This window comes from Tachysurus vachellii, chromosome 23, assembly GCF_030014155.1.
Source record: "Tachysurus vachellii isolate PV-2020 chromosome 23, HZAU_Pvac_v1, whole genome shotgun sequence".
Classification (NCBI taxonomy): domain Eukaryota; kingdom Metazoa; phylum Chordata; class Actinopteri; order Siluriformes; family Bagridae; genus Tachysurus; species Tachysurus vachellii.
The window spans coordinates 6,833,003-6,851,923 of record NC_083482.1 but is presented as its reverse complement, the minus strand read 5'-3'; the positions used below and the strand labels follow the sequence as shown (position 1 = coordinate 6,851,923).

The following is an 18,921-nucleotide window of genomic DNA, read 5'->3' as shown; positions in this document are numbered from 1 at the left end:
AATTTGCCAGAGATTACGGTGTTAAATTTATTAATGAATGATTCAACACACATTTGGAAGGTTTATCACTAGATTCAATGATAGGGGAACTACCCAAGAGACAAGTTAGTTCCTCGTGTCACATGATAAAACAGTTGTTCCCTCACCACAGTGAACCGTCTGCCATATTTGAGCATGTTGCTATGGAAACGACGAGTGGTTTAATATTAACCGAACCGATATCATTCATCGTACACAAAAAGTGATAAAGGCAACTTGCCTCTTGAACATTTCTACATCATTAAATGTAACTAGCTGAACAGCAAGACAATCATTAATGAATTAAACATTGTAATCGTTGACAAAATCACTGCAGTGTAAGAGAGATAAAACACTTCACGATGTGCCATTAGAGGAAAATATTCATCCATTTTGGAACTCTACTCTACTTTTAATATTCAGCAGAAACCTATAACATCGAATAAGTTTTTAACACCGAAAAAGATACTGCTTTAACAGAGACACGTCGTACAAACATGTACTGTGATGTGATCTTGATATTATAGCATATTGCACAGCCATAAATATGGAGAAAATATAAAAAAAAGAGAAAAATTCAGTCATTAATCTGCTTTAGGTTAGTGGGACGAACTGCTTAGAAACTCTGTGTGTGTGTGCGCATGTGTGTATGTACACTGTTCCAAAAGTCTCCAACATCCATAACAGGCTTCAGTAAAATAATCAAGACAATAACAGTATGCTGATTTCAGCCTGATTATCTGCTGATGCCCATATGGTCTGATATTTTAATACATGATGACTCACAGCCAAAAACCTCCTCTGCCCTCCATTTTTGCACACTGCATGCACAAGAAAATCTGGCAGGCTTTACATTCCTGCTCTTTCTTCAATCTCGGAGTACACACGTCCACGCTTAAAGGCGCGAGTGAGATGCCATTTTGCAGGGTAATGATGCGCGGATTTCTGCTCTCTCACCACAGAGCCAGGCCTGTTCCGAGCACACAGACTCTTTGAATGGAGCATTAGCATGTGGCCCACCAGGAGGGGAAGTAGGGGAGGGGATCGGCGAACAAAGCCCCTATAGTCGTCTCAAGCTGAGCTATGAGACTTATGTAATATGACTGGCAGGACCCACTTCCTCAGTCGGAGTGCTGCAGACTAATCCTGTTGAGGGAAAGGCCCAGGTGGGGGAAAGAGAGAGAGACACAGAGAGAGAGAGAAAGACAGAGACACAGAGAGAGAGAGAGAGAGAGAGAGACAGAGACACAGAGAGAGAGAGAGAGAGAGAGAGAGAGAGAGAGATACTTGTAATAAGCAGAGGCAAAGTGGTGAAATGAAGCCGATCACAAAAGAGGTCTATCTTTTATCTGCAACCAATGACAGCAGCACTAACTGACAAGACTGCAAATAATATCTGTCCTGGTGGAGGATGTACACAGGATTCAGGGAATAACAAGGGAGAGACAGAGGGAGAGAGAGAGAGAGAGAGAGAGAGAGAGAGACAGAGAGAGAGAGAGAGACAGAGAGAGGGGTGCAGGCTTTGCTACACATCAGCACGAGCAGGATTTAGAGCGGTTAAAAATAAAATCTGATTCTGATTTACTGTACCGGGTGCCTGGAAATCATGTGACTGCCAACACATGAAGAGGAGGAGATTGGGAAGAAGAAATATACTCTCACACTCCCCCCCCCCCACCCCCCACACACACACACAGAGACAGACACACACAGAGGCAGACGGAGCTGCTGGCATAATGAGCTTTATGGTCTTTTTTTGGTTTTCACTGATGCTAAGCAGATAAGAGTGAATTCAGAGGGAAACAGCAGTAGCTCATATAGCTGCAGACCCCAAGGAGAATTCTCACACAAAAGGTGGAGTTACTAAAAAAGACTTGTGAGAGCGCAGAAAAATGATCACCAGTCTTTTTTTTCCCCCAGACTTTCCATTACAAGGGGAGGTATTAAGATTTCTTAGTAGGATAATCATCTAAACCCTTTATCAAAGTGACCACAGTGCTGGAGCTCTCTAATAAACCTTACTGATTGGGTGAAATGTGTTGAAGTGTTAACATGATGGCCTCGATACCGAGCAAACTGCAGACTAATGTCCCTTAAGGTAGGCCAAGTTATCTCTCTGCTTACATGTAAAGAATAATAATCAAATATGACGAGATGCTCAATACGTCAGTACGTGTGTTCACACGCCTGTGTGTTTGTTATTGCGAAACGTTCACCCGTCATCTGTTTCTATCAGGCCTACAGCACAACAGAGGGCCTGTGTGTGTAGTGCAGCAGGCGGTGAAACTCGGAGGCACTGCAAGAAGTGTGTTACGTCTTAACATAGCAAACGAAAGCATTACCAAAGTGTAGCTTTAATTATAAATCGCCGGCTCCGGCAGAAATGTGTCTGTAATCCTATAAAGTAGCTGTGTTCTGAATAAAGAACCAAGTCACTGAATAATATCAGTTCTGGTTGAATAATGTGGTATGCTACATATCTGGTGACAGGAACATGTGTACGTTCTACGAGTCTCTCTCATACAACACAACACCAATATTAAAAAAAAAATCAGAAGTTGCATAACTCAGCTAGCAGGAAGGGTAAAATCTCTAGAATCTCTAGAAAGGAAGTGCTACACGCAGATGTATTTTAGTCTGTGATAAAGTGGCCACATGGATGTGGCTGTGAGGCGAGGGAGGATGAAGAACAATAGTTAATTCTGTCTGTGTGTATGTGTGCGCGTAGGCATGATCCACCAGGGCCTTCTGACGCAGCCGTCACATGAAGCGCATGATAGAGAGGGGAAACTTCATTAGCACGACAGAGCTGACCCACTTTTAGCAAGGATTTGAAAAAAGAAATTTAAAAAACCCCATCTCCCAAAAAAAAACAAAAACAAACCACACACACAAACTGCACACAGGAGCAGGCAGGCAGGGCCTGGACATGCACTAAGCCCTGCTTTTAAAATACATACACACACACACACACACACATTCCAACACACTAGACTTGCATGTTTGTACTAGCACAGACCACATGCACACTTTCTACACAGAGCTAACGTAATTCTAGTTCCCCAACAGGCCCAGTGAACAATTCATACGTTAACAACCAGGTTCATTTTCAACTCCAACACTGAATAAGATTATTTCACAAGAAAGAGGCAACAGCCTGCGAGATACGCCCTAATGACAGACCGATGCTGAGCCCACCAGTGTGGCCTCGACTGCCACAGAAAAAGAAACGGGGACGAAAAAATTCAAACCAGCAAACAAATGGAAGAACACCCTAGGACGTATGAAAGGAAGGGTATATTTACCGATTCCATGGCTGTCTTCAGAGGGAAGTGATTAAAATCCAAAGGGAGGGGGGGGGGGAAGACAGGCTCTCACGGCGAAGTCTGAGGTATCCTGAAAAACAATCAAATCAAAAGGAAAGCCGGGTTAGTGGACTGAATGCTAGCATTTAACATTCCTAACATGATGTAACGTGCAGGATAAGCTTTCCATGCTCAGCACCAACTGACTGGATCGTCTGTTCCAGTTTGCAGGCGTGTGGACAGATTAACCGTGAGAAGCTACCAGGACTAAAATCAGCCATAACTAGCATTGAACTATGATTTGCTGTATCAGTTATATTAGTTGTGGTGTTCTGTAGGATGAAGAACTTTGGCTGTTGTGTGTTTGGTTTTGATTTATGAGTCTCCACGTTGTGCTCTAAGGCCAAAAGATCAGCAGCAAAGTGAGCTGCAGAGCTTTTCACAGCGAGACACACTGCTGTCTCTAGCCTCTTAAACAGGATACACCTCAGCAAAATCACTCAACAGTTACTTGAGCACGGGAGCCGAGATGAGAGTGATGTATAATACCTCCTTCCTGTGACCGACTCTACAGGATTCACATGCACGCAAATAGATGCAGCGCTGCAAATATGCAGAAAACACACACAACCCAAACGCCCCTACACTGTGACCTGATCGGGGCGTGTTGCCATGGATTTTGTTGTCAAGGACATTTCGAACAAAGATCTATAAACGAGCATCTCGCCCGATCTGATTTTACATACATATATATTATATATATATATATATATATACTGTATGTATATATATATATATATATATATATATATATATATATATATATATATATATATATACACACACACACACACACACACATATTTATATATATTTATATATATATATATATATATATATATATATATATATATATATATATATATACACACACACACACACACACACACACACACACACACACACACACACACACACACACACACACACACACACACACACACACACACACACACACACACACATATATATATATATATATATATATATATATATATATATACACACATACATACATACATACATACATACATATACACACACGTGTATATATATATATATATATAAACAAACAAACAAATAAATATAATATGTACCAGGATATTTGGGTGTGCTAATAAAATGCCAGTAACCTCATATCGTTAGGAATCGTGAATCGTATGTTAACACTAGTGAGCAAAGATGTGAAGTGTGATTTCTTTTTGTGCTGCATGACACAGAGCCATAGTTTCAGCCAAAGCAACAACACATCTGAATTGAAATTTTATGCAAATGATGAACGATGCAGTCAAATGACTCCAAACACTCGGCTAAAAGAACTTCCCAGACAACTCACTCGCAGATTTATATAATAAGATGTGTACAGAGCAATTAAGAAGAAGAATAAAGCTCCGAGTGCAGTACCAGAGATTGCTGGTGTCTCTGGTGAGTGCTCATAGTCTAGTACTGGTAAACAGTTAACTGGTAATAACCAATCGCCACACTGATCATTCATTGTATCATTTGCGTTTAACAAGCTTTAAAATGTGTAAATTCATACCAGAGTTTCTAAATCTAAATGAAAAGATTAGAAACACACGATACTTCTTTTAAAACTGCCACCTGTAAAGACACACACGTAATTCTTTTCCATGATCACACGAGTCCCAAATGCAAAAAATTGCACGGCCCTCAGAATAGCATGAATTTTGCTGGATTTCATGTTAACTTGTTAACTAACTTCTGTGATCTCAAAACGGTTAAATCCTGGAGGAGATGATCCATGTTAGCTGTCACAAAACATTCACAAGAGACAAACTACAACTAAACAAGAATCGAGAAACTTTGAGTTTGTCGTTATACTGCAAGTTAGTTTAGTTTATATAAAGATGTATAATTATGAAATATGAAGACAATGCCATTCAATAGGATAAAAACCTGTGCTTGACTAACAGAATTGACAGAATTCCAGATAGAACCAGCAAATGATCCTTTAACAACAAAGTGTCGATAGCAATAAATTCACTTTTACCTGATTGGCATAGAAAAGCATTTCAGCCTACAATGAGTGAACTGGTGAAAGGATATTAGGGCCAGGTCTTTAGCAGTGTAGTGCGGCTGTGTGTATATGAGGATCATGATGCTTTTCCCAGCAGCGATCTCACAGACTGGACTAATCCAGTACAGAGTACACTGCCTCCAAAAGAGGCCTGTAATCTTACTGCACAGAAATCCTGACCACACACGCAGAACAGACACCAGCAAAACCACTAAACACAGAGCAGCCAGACACGGCACAGACCACCAGCCCCATCAAAAGATCTGCTGGATATTGTAAACATGACGGGAAATGTTCCAACAAAGTCTACAGTCGACGGTGACTTTATTAGTAACACCTGTACACCTGCCCGTTCATGCAGTTGTTTAATCAGCCAATCACGTGGCAGTAAAGCAATGCAGAAAAAAAACACAGATACAGGTCAAAGGTTTCAGTTAATGATCACATCAAACATCCGGATGAAGATCTTGTTGACTTTCACCGTGGTATGGTTGTTAGCAGACAGGTTTGAGTATTTCAGAAACTTTCCCTCATAACTGTTTCTAGTTTGGTGCAAACAAACCAAGGGGGAAAAAAAAAAGTTCCCCGTGACCTGGGGGTCTGCAGGCTGACACACTGCTGATGAGAGAAATCAGATGAGAATAAACAGACTGGTCTGAGCTGAGAGGAAGTCTATAGTAACTCATATAAACACTTATAACTCTGCTGAAGAGAAAACACAAGACTTCAAACCTTGAGGTGGATGAGCTATGGCTGTAGAAGATCACATCAGGTTCCTCTCCTGTCAGCCTGGAATAAGATTCGGAGGCCATCATGAGCACGGACTCCAAATGCCGAAGACTGGAAAAAGACTGGGTGATTTTCTAATCTTCAGCTGTCCCGTCTGGGTCTGTGCCCATGACATCCTGTGGCTGAGATTCTTCTTCTTGACTGACAGCGGGATCTCGATGAGGTTCTTCGAGGTGCGATGTGCATACTGAGATGCTTTTCTTATCATCAGGGTTGTAAAGAGTGATTACATGAGTTACTATACCTTTCTCAACAGCTTAAACCAGTCTGGTCATTTTCCTCTGACCTCTATCATCAACAAGATGGTCATTTTCCTCTGACCTCTATCAACACCAACACTAGCAACATTGTGGTATGGTTTATTTTTAAACCCAAAGGACACAGAGGACACAGGCATGAGAAGAATAGATGGAGTATAATATCTGAATGTTGACCAAACAAATTAAAACAAACGGCTAACAGGAACATTACAGCGACTAATCCTACAGAACCTGGCGCTCATACTGAACATCCTTTTAACACATTTTTGGACTTTATCTTATAGATTATTCTGGAGTAAACATTTGTAATCTTTTAGGTGTCACCCAAAAGAGGATGTTTTCCCTTTAGAACCTGCTTCCTCTCAATGGTTCTTCCTCATGTCAGATCAAAAACGTCTCCTTTGCCTCGTTCACCTACATCTACAACATAAGCTTTGTAGAGCTGCTTTGTGACAACGACGCCTGAAAAAGTGTTACACAAATAACAATGCATGACATGATATGGCTGATAATGAGGTGGACGTTGATAACTAGTAGCAAAAACACAAGTGCAAGGATCGTGATGAGGATGAAGACTGATGATGTTGAAGCCTTGCAAATGGTGACCATAAATGCTCTCCAGTGAGACAGGAAGAAGTCTAATCCAGTGTTATATAATAGTTAGTTACCCCATCAAAAATTATTTTAAAAAAGTAGCAGTGTAAGCACTGCAGTATAAAAATAATGTTAGCACAACCCTAGTGACGGATAATCACTGCCATGTTTACAGAAATATCAAGTAGTTCACTATATTGTGGAAAATAATACTAATAAAAGGTTTCTAAGCAATAACAAACAAGCCTGTTTGTGAGCCAGACAAGAGTCTAAAAGGTCGGTTAGTGGTCCACATTAGAAGTATATACTGAGAGAAGAGGCTGTTCTTTTTAATCTCTCCCTCCCTGCAGAGAGTGCATGCACTGCTGACCTTAAAAGGGAAACTTCAGGCTCAAGGAAGAGCGCTCATGCACTCTGAATTAACCCTCAAAGGCCTGTTTATTTTTGCAGGCGAAAAAGGATGCTTTCACAATTCTCTTCGAGCAGAAAGGAAAAAAGTGGCACTGTGGGGGGGCAGGGTTTGCTCCGGCTACCCACATCCTGGACAACTCTAAACATCTCCATAAAACTGGCCAGACCAGGCACCACGGAAAACAGCTCCCCCGCACAGATAAGGCAGCGTTTAGAGGGAGCATTAAGGCATGGAGTGTGATGAGGTTACAGTCAGGACCAGAACAAGCACAGACTTTATACACATGCACAGACACACTTACAGAGACACAGTCACACAGTCACACAGTCACACAGAGACACAGTCACACAGAGACACAGTCACACAGACAGACAGACAGACAGACAGACAGACACAGACACACACACTCACAGACAGTCAGACACACAACACACAGAGACACACACCACACACAGAGACACACACCACACACAGAGAGACACAGAGACACAGTCACACAGTCAGACAGACAGACAGACACACTCACAGACACACACACACACAGACACACACACACACAGACACACACACACACAGACACACACACACACACAGACACACACACACACACACAGAGAGACACACACACACAGAGAGACACACACACACAGAGACACACACACACACAGACACACACACACACAGACACACACACACACAGACACACACACACACACACACAGACACAGACACACACACAGACACAGACACACACACAGAGACACACACACACAGAGACACACACACACAGAGACACACACACACAGAGACACACACACACAGAGACACACACACAGAGACAGAGACACACACAGAGACAGAGACACACACAGAGACAGAGACACACACAGACAGACACACACAGACAGACACACACAGACAGACACACACAGACAGACACACACAGACAGACACACACAGACAGACACACACAGACAGACACACACAGACAGACACACACAGACAGTCAGAGACACACACACACACAGACAGTCAGACACACACACACAGACAGAGACACACACAGACAGAGACACACACAGACAGAGACACACACAGACAGAGACACACACAGACAGAGACACACACAGACAGAGACACACACAGACAGACACACACAGACAGACACACACAGACAGACAGTCAGAGACACACACACACACAGACAGTCAGACACACACACACAGACAGAGACACACACAGACAGAGTCACACACAGACAGAGACACACACAGACAGAGACACACACAGACAGAGACACACACAGACAGAGACACACACAGACAGAGACACACACAGACAGAGACACACACAGACACACACACACACACAGACACACACACACACACAGACACACACACAGACACACACACACACACAGACATACACACACAGACACACACACAGACAGAGACACACACACAGACAGAGACACACACACAGACAGAGACACACACACAGACAGAGACACACACACACACACAGACAGACACACACAGACAGACACACACAGACAGAGACACACAGACAGAGACACACAGACAGAGACACACAGACACAGAGACACACAGACACACAGACACAGAGACACACACACAGAGACACACACACAGAGACACACACACAGAGACACACACACACACACACACAGAGACACACACACACAGAGACACACACACACACACACAGAGACACACACACACACAGAGACACACACACACAGACACACACAGAGACACACACACACAGACACACACACAGACACACACAGAGACACACACACACACAGAGACACACACACACACAGAGACACACACACACAGAGACACACACACACAGAGACACACACACACAGAGACACACACACACAGACACACACAGACACACACAGACACACACACACACAGAGACACACACACACAGAGACACACACACACACAGAGACACACACACACACACACAGAGACACACACACACACACAGAGACACACACACACAGAGACACACACACACACAGAGACACACACACACACAGAGACACACACACACACAGAGACACACACACACACACACACACACACACAGAGACACACACACACACACACACACACAGACACACACACACACACAGACACACACACACAGAGACACACACACACACACACACACACACACACAGACACACACACACAGACACACACACACAGACACACACACACACACACACACACAGACACACAGACACACACACACACAGACACACACACACACAGACACACACACAGACAGACAGAGACACACGGCTTCCGTAACTGGCACAAAGCTCTATGTCCCTCAGGCTATTTGAACATATTTTTAACATAAAAGGTAAAAAAAAAAAAAAAACAGAAGTATACAATATCTACAATGTCACATGACAGCATTTGACAGTCTAGCTTTTCATTCTCCAGGGCTATACAAATGCATGTTCTGTCTCGTTAAGTATCACAGAATAAGTAGAGCGATGAATGTAACGGCAAGTTTTAGCTTTAAAAATAATCTGATATCCCCATAAAATTAGATGGACAAACTAAATTGGTGCGAGAATAGTGTTAAATGTTAAATACAAGAGAACCTTGTGTGCGCTGCGGTTTGTTTAACTGTAGTGTGAATACAAGAGAAGAGGAACGTTACCATGGAGACATTCTAAGCAGGAGAAGTACTACAGTGATAACACAATACAATGATTTCACTACAAGGCTATCACTCGTTTTAGCTGGTTCGAACCCCAGGGCTGATTAAACTGACCACATCGATGAAAGAAACACATTAAAGTGTGTTACTGAATCAACGTGAATCCAAATGTGGCCTCAGCATGTTGCTAAATGAACTCGCGTGGTTTGCATAAGGTGCAAATACAATCCTCATGAGTAAAGGAAGCACTGATCAGTTTGGACCTGTCTAGATTCACTGCACACATATACAGGCCTGTATGAGCAGAGCTGCCAATATCGCTAGCTAGAAAATCCTAGCAAACACAAAGGGGGAAAAAATAATGTTACCTTCGACAGTGTGCGGTAGGCAAATGTGTTTCCAGGTGTGTGCTATGCAACAGTATGTAAACAAGGGGGCAAAGGCCCTGTGGAAAATAAGTAGTTGTACTGTCCATAAACACCCACTTGTATTCTTTGGGGTCAGAAGAACAAGGCTTGTGAGCTCACAGGCCAAACATCACTTAGGTAGAGTCAGTGTGAAGCCGCCATTCAACTACACAAAGAACATGAAGGTCTTTTCAGTTCTCTGCCCTTTGCCTTTTGGTGAACTGGCTCTTTGTATTTAATCGGATGCTTGCTTGTAAAGACTATGCTCCAATAGCATTGTGTTTACGTATCAGAAAAAGGTTAAAAAAAAAAAAAAAAAAAACACTTACATGCAATGTCCAAGCCATAGAGGTTTCCACAGCTCGTTGTTTGGACTGAAGCTGAAAAGGTGCCTTCTCAAATCGTGCTACGATTTGTGGACCTACATCCTACATACACAGGCTAACATCAGCCTCTCCAAACCAACACTGCACCAATGTGATAACATGTGAAACTCAAGCTTGGTATTTAAAAAAAAACAAAAAAAAACAGAAACTACAACTCTGTGCTACCAAAACTATTTTGGTCAAATGTCACCAAAGCTGAACTCGTGTACATGAAATTTTTGGCTATAAGATGCCTGAGAAGCTTTAAAAAAAAAAAAAAAAAAAAAAGACTCCTGACACAGGACTTTTTGTTGAATTGAATGAAGCTTTGATTATGAAATCTCAGCGCTGAAAGCTGGCTTTATTGAGCTTGTCTACATTTTGCTGAAAATGTAGAAACAGCAAGCTTCATTGGAAGGAATACATTTAAAACATAAAATACATCTTTAAGAGGGTTAAAAAGTGAATATAAAAAAAAAAACAGATGCTGGAACTCAAATAATGCTCAGGCTAAGTGTTCAGCTGATGCGTACAGGCCCCGAGCGAAGGCGTTTAGTGGATCCTCCAGTGTTCATGTCTATCTGCACCATGCTGACTAATTAGGTTTGACTCAGCATGAGAGATTAAAAAGCCAACACACAAGAAACTGCTGAGGCACAAAATGATTCAGCAAAAGCACACATTTTTCCCAAATTACTGACAGTCCCTTCATATGGACTGACAGTCGAGAAAAGAAATAACAGCATGACTCTGGCAAACACACGGTTTTTAGCATCCACATCTCGCACAAATACAGTTATCTGAAATAAGATCTGCAAGGCTGCTCATTGTGCACTACACACAAACCCCAGTCTTTCCATTTAATAGAAATGGCTTCTGGCTAAAGCCGTCTCGATCCTTTTCCCCTGCTTCTGTGTGAATTTTCTCTTTCTGCGTGCCATTTGTGGCGGAGATGGCTCCAAACCCGGCCTCCATCTTGTTCGAGACTACATAAGGCCATCCTGCGTCTGCCACGGAGAAGATGGAAAAGGTGCAGGACCGTTTTTCCAAGCCTCGCCTCATAAATTAGATCAAGAGCTTTTCAACATCAGAGCTGAGTGCAGGGTTTGGGCTGAGCACCGAATCTAAATGGAAAGGTCTTCTACAAACGTAGCACTCTAACACATCGTGTCTGCATAGCTACTTAAGTGAAGAGCCTTACTGAAGGTTTATGTCTTTCTTTTAATTACTCATTTCTTTAGTGTATTGTATGCTTATTAAATGACTACACAATACCACTGAGACACAGAGTCAGACTCAGGGTTTTCACAAAAGGAAAATGACAAAAACTTCCTAGTGCTCCTAATGTTCCTTTTCTACTGAAGAACCATGTGATGCTGGTAATATTTTAGTGTAGCATTACATTCACACAATAAGTGTTAACCACATGGTTGGCAATTCTTGATTCTGATTGGTCGGTTCAGGAGCTGCTGATAACTTTATATATGATCACTGTGATTATTGTGACTAAGTTCGATACAGACAGAGATTATTAGTAAATCAAGGACACATAACTGATATTTGGGGCCAATATTCATTTACTGTAAATTTGTTTGATTGTTGTGTGAACATTTAAAAAAGAATACAACCAGTACATCAGCATAATATTTAACAATATAAGCATGAATGCTGCAAATGCAGTAACCTCAAGTATTCTATAAATAGATCAAACTTTATATAGCGCTCTTTAAAATAACAAAAATAGCTTCTTAAATATTGCCGGGAATGACGAGAATTCTCAAAACAGCTCTGCGATACATACATTTGCATAAATTTTGTAAAATGAAAAACAGTAGAATGAGGAGGAAATCTCATTCCAGTGTCCATTAGGTTCTCAGCGGTCCCAGATGACTAACAGCAAGTATTGGTGTAGAAACACAGCCTTTCAGCATGTTCTCCTGTGAGACTGCTCCTATTCACTTCATGCATTGCTGTGACTTCACTGTAAACATTCTCATACACAAGCTGATTAATTCCTGCGTTTCTCATAAACACACTGAAGCATGTTTGATTGGATTTACGTGACACACGGCCCACATTTCTACCAATCCGGTAGCGCTGTGGACGGGACATGGAGACAGACTACACAAGTGTTGTGTCGTCTATTTTTCAAGCGATCTAATAGCGCTGTGGGCAGAAAGAGACCGGTGTGGTTTCAGACCGTGGTCGTGCCAGATGTGTATACATAACGAAAAGTGCTTATTGGGTCGATAATCGATCACCACCAGTTTCTAATGTCATGGTGAAATTTGGAGTCATAGTATCAGTGCTTGGTAGCATTCAGTAGTAAAACTGTTCCTTTAAGTTCTCCCCCATGGGAGCATCTTCAGGACTGTCAGTTTGTGTGGTTTCTCATCAACAAGCTGCATGATTAGTGATAAGGTTTTTTTTTTTTTTTTTTGAATAACAGCATATAGGCAATACTGTTTCACACTGAAATCATTACCTAATATGCTGAAAACCTGGTGTGGCAATTAGGCAAAGCAGCGAGGAGTGAGAACGTGTGAGAAAGAACTGGTACTGAAAAACAGAGGCATGTGTTGTTTAGTACAGTATTTCAGTTTGCTGCGAGATTCAACTCAGTCCCAACTATAGTGTAAAATGTGTTGAACAGCAGTGGGTTTTTTCTTTTTCCATTTTTAAATAACCTTTAATTGCAAGGAGCTTAAAAGGGAATGAATTATTACCCAAGTAAAAAATATCCTGAAGAATAAACCTTTTCTGTATTACATTCAGCCCTGTTTTCCACCACCATTTTTTCCCTAAAACTCAATCACTTTGGATATAAAGGCAATTGCAGATCATGTGACTAGTAATGTATTAAAAATAAATATGCTTCTAAAAATTCAAAACACACGATGGTATCTGTTATATATACTTAAGTAATTAAACTAGTAAGTATTTCATCGTTATTCAACTCTACATATTGTTAAAGTGTGTGTGATGGGCGACTAGAAAAAAAAGTGTCCAAAAGATAACGAATTTTGCATTTAAAAAGTAAAAAATAAAAAAATAGTCTATCATTCAATTTCTTTAAAAGAGCCTTGACAAACTCTGGCAAGGTTATACTTGAATATTATTGGAGGTTTTGGTTTAGAATGAGAAATAATATTGAAGCAAAAAAAACCAGGGTTCACTTCTAAACCAAAATTGGTGGCAATGAGTCTGACGTCTGAAGCGGGATTGAAAGAACAAAACATGACTGACCTCACTAGTCCTGAGGCATGAAAACAACCAATGAAGCCAATAAGTGCACACACACACAGACAACAATTGTCTGTGAGTACAATGTTTTCAGTAATTTTCCACTATGAGCTCCACCTAACTAAAGACTTGCACCTCTGCATATGTCACATGCTCAATACTGTTCGGAACATTGCTGCATTAGTGAGCTTCTGTAAATAGTGACACACACACACACGCACACACGCACGCGCACACACACACACACACACACACACACACACACACACACACACACACACACACACACACACACACACACACACACACACACACACACACACACACACACACACACACACACACACACACTGCAGATGTTTTAAATGATTTAAAAAATAAAAAAAAAGACCAAAGTAGCTTTGAGAAATATTAAGAAATATAATTCACAGTAAACTGAAGGATTTCAAACTACAGACGCATCTGATTCAGTAACTTTATACATAGTTTAATTTGTTGAACAACTATGTAGCTCAAATTACTGTATTTGGTGGAGAAAAAAAAATCTAAAAACAAAAATGGCAGGAATCTTCCTCAAATGTGAAGCGCTCAGAACGTAGCGCATCAAGCCACGCTTCCCACACACATCTGATCAGACAAACGTTAAACTGGAATATTTATTTCACTAAGCAGTCACACTACACAGATTTGATTTCCTCCCTACAGCAACATGTATTCCAACCACCCAATCACTGTGTCATACTACACTTTATTACTGCTATCATATATTAATGGCTGACTAATGCACACAGATAAGGTTCGTGTACAAGACCTACAAGGTTTGCTTTTGGTTTTGAGAATCACTGAGCTGCAAAATGGCTAAAATGATTACGAATATCATTTCACAATCAGATCACTGCCATTTCTAACAAATATTTGAGTATATTTAAAAACAAAATTGTCATAATACACTATAATTTAGCCAGACCTGGATGTTCACTGGAGATTCGATAAACCCGACATTCACACAAAGAGGTTTTCTGACTGACGGGACAGACATCGAATCGCACGAAAAAGCATGATCTCCTTTCATCACCAAACCAGTAAAACTCTTTTAAAGAACTTTTGCTGCTTTCTAAAGTCTGCTGAAAACCAACACAACCTAAAGTGTAGAAAACCTGGTCAGATGGTGACTTTGAACATTGTGGAAGCTTGAGGCTAGAAAAGCGCACAAAACAAGACCTGTGTCCTGTGGGCTGAGGTGAATGGTTTACTAGATATTGCCACTGAAAAGTTAAACATCAGTGTCTCCCTGCTCTAAAGACTCCAGCAGAGTGACACTTTTAAATAACCACAGTATGACTTTTAAACGCCACTGTGTTCAGGGGCACAGTCTTCAAAAAGGTTAGAGCATACACACAAACATTATGTGTTATGTCTGAACTGAACACACGGATCAAAGCATCCACAATGCATTGTGGGATTAGGGAGTGACGAGTGCCCTATTGCTACCCTCAGGACACAGCCATCCTTTATCCTAAACCCCCCAAGGCCACCCCTTCCCCTCTCCACCCCTGGGGCATCAGATTACGGGAAGTGCCACGGTTTCTATGACACACACCCAGCTCGCCTTATCTGAAAGAAATCAGGCTAAAGTCCAGACAGCACTTTTCCTGCACTTATCTCACAACACATCTGACAGAGACCCACAAACCTCACGTCCTGATTCTTCGACAATGTAAAAACGTCAATTTGCTAACAATGACCCGTTGAAAAATATATATATATATAGAAGCTGAGTTAGTGGCTGACAGTGTACGCTGTTTTGTCCAGGTCCACCTTCTCCAGTGTCCACCATCTGCATCTGAAAGCGTTTGTAATGAGCCCCTGCTCTGTACAGCAGCAATTCAATATGAGAGAAACCAGAGTGGAGTCTGCTATATTTCAGAGGATCAGGTATCAACAGCAGCAGCTTGCTTATTGTAATATCTCACTGAGGCTAAATAAATAGAGCTATCCTATCTGTCCTCAACCAGGGAAGGGAACCGGACACGGGCTCCTGAGAGAGACAAGGAGGTGTGTGTGTGTGGAGAGAGAGAGAGAGAGAGAGAGAGAGAGAGAGAGAGATAGCAATGACTATCACAGCTAGCTAACGTATTATGATAGCCCTCTGCATTCAGCCGTGTGAATGACAAAGTATTATAGATCAGTGCTAAAGAAATACTGGAGCATTTTAACCGAATCTTTATCCACTGCATCTACAGCTTACATGTGAATAACCACACAGGTTTACATTAAACAAGAACCACCAAAAGTACAACAGAAGTGAAATTCCAGTCACAACAGGTATGTTTACGTGTGGATGTCGGTCAACCCGGATACGTTTCAGAAAGCGCTGCTTATTGCAATCTGATTCAAATATTCGTTTGTATGTGCATTACATATATACACATATTCTGTCTCCTCCAATGAGCAGTTCTTTCCACCGGACGCCGTGTTTAAGATGTAAAACCTAAGACAAACATACGCCCACTGCACTGAGCATGTGTGCAAGGTATTTCTGAATCTAAGCGAGTGTGTTTACATGGCTAATTTTTGTTTCAGATCTACACCACCACCTTCGAGCTGATCGGAATTTCAGCTCGAGCTCAATCGGATAGATCGGGGTGTTTACATGAAGGATTTTCGGTGCGCCCGAGCTATCCATCTTACTAACGAATTATTTGGTTGATCGTAAACATTCTGAAAGTTATAAAACTACGAGTACACAGTAACCTGGAATCTTACATCAATCTTACATTGTCGTACAGATGTAGAAAGGTCGTGTAGTGTGTGTTTATGCCAAGTTATGGTAACGCTACTGGAAATTCTTTAATCCGAGGTCTAACATGATGAATTATACAGTTTAGCTTTAAATAAACAACTGATGCAATAATTCTACATTCCTCATACTGCTATATATTTATCTGTACCAGCGCTTCACTCACAGAACCAACAATCCTCCAATCACAATACAGAAGGGGAAAATGTAAACAGACGATAACTTTAGGCACATGATTAGGGCGGTCTAACGAAGTCTTGGACGAGGGAAATAACTAGACCTGTGTTCCAAATGAAGTATACACTATGCACTTCTTCTATGCACCAAGTACTCTACTGTCTGGTGAATGAACTGCAGACGGGTAATATATCAAATGACTAACGCTAAACACTAACGTTTATTTTTTTACTAACTGTAAGTATAAAATGGTTATATAGTATATGGTACACAATACTAACATAAGACTATTAATACTACTTCTACAAGACAATAGTGTAGAATAGCTCGAGTATGTGATTTAGGATACACCTTAGATTCTTTTAACAATCAGACAAACCTAGCAGGCCAAAAGTGAAAACAAATAATGCTGCATTTCAAACTTCACGCCATTATAATATTCGTTTTTTTAGCGCTTATACTCTGAGTTATCGGCTCAATAAACAACTCTAACCTGGTCAGAAGCTAAGTACATGAGCTTTGCATAAAGACAAGACTTTAGACTCGGACAGATTGTGGGAGAACGAGAATGCCAATCTGCACGTGCTCAATAGGAACCGAGAGGTCCATCTGGCACAGCGGACAGCTAGGCACTGTTACAGCCCACACTCCTGCTACTCTGCCAGTCAATGTGCATGAACACAAGAACGAAAGAAGAGAGAGAAAATCTATGCAGAGTAAAATACATATAGAGCAATATAGAGCTAAGCCTCAGTATACAACGCTACCGAGCAATGTAGGAATAAAAGAGAGGTGTAAAATGCCATTCCACAGCATCCAAGCATTCAGATATTCTAAGCTTAATTACTCATATGTACACACGCGCACACCCACCCACACACACACACACACACACACACGCGCACACCCACGATGAAGCTGTAAGGTTTTATCGATTGACAGAAATAACAACTGCATGTGTGCAGGGGCGAAGGCGTTGCAAAAGAGGAAGAAGGGAAGAGAGGAAGAGGAAGTAGCTGAATTGGGAATCTGTACCACGCCTGACACATTTCGCAGCTCTGTTTATTCAGTACAGCCGTGCTGGGCAAAAAACCCAACTTCAAACACCCGCCATTCGCTAGTTGTCAAGGTAACCATTTCTCTAGACAGAAAAAACCCACATAATCCTAGAAATTCAAAAGCTCTGTTTAATCACAGAACGTGTGCTTCATCCAAGAAGGGTGATTTAGCAAAGAACATTACTGTAACTGAGTAGTGGGCATGAACCAGGAACATAATCTAGATCATTAGAATTAAACATCACAATCCATGTCACTGCCTTATTACGGCGCTCTCACCGGACGAAGCGCAGCATTACTGGACAGAAATGTAGCAGTAATAAAACAATAAATGGTTCTGTCCATGTTAACAACTCAAAAGGATTCTTCATTTTCTGTGCACAGACCTGAAATGGCAACATCAGGCAGCGCCGTCCTAAAAGAAACAGTGACGTAGCAAATAGTTCTATATTTTGTCTATGATCCCGATGCAATATTGGAAAACATCATAGCAGCAAGCACATGCCTTTTGTAGTCTCCTGAAAACTTGATAGAGAAATTTGTTTCATAAAAAAACAGATGCTATTTTTATACCTTCCAGCTCCGAGAGATGCTTCTGCAGAGGAATGGATTTAGACAAGCATCTGATTGGTTTCTAAACAGAATGGGAAAAAGAATTCTGTCCCCTAAATCAATTTCGAAAG

General features: G+C 41.3%; 1 protein-coding gene across 1 annotated transcript in view; it reads right to left on the bottom strand.

Annotated features, from left to right (window-relative positions):
- Positions 1-18,921, bottom strand: part of ankrd11 (ankyrin repeat domain 11) — a 106,680-nt gene that overhangs the window by 65,317 nt on the left and 22,442 nt on the right. The window contains exon 2 of the mRNA XM_060859149.1: positions 3,324-3,414. The gene's annotated coding sequence lies outside the window, so the exon portion shown is untranslated. The remainder of the gene's footprint in view (positions 1-3,323; positions 3,415-18,921) is intronic.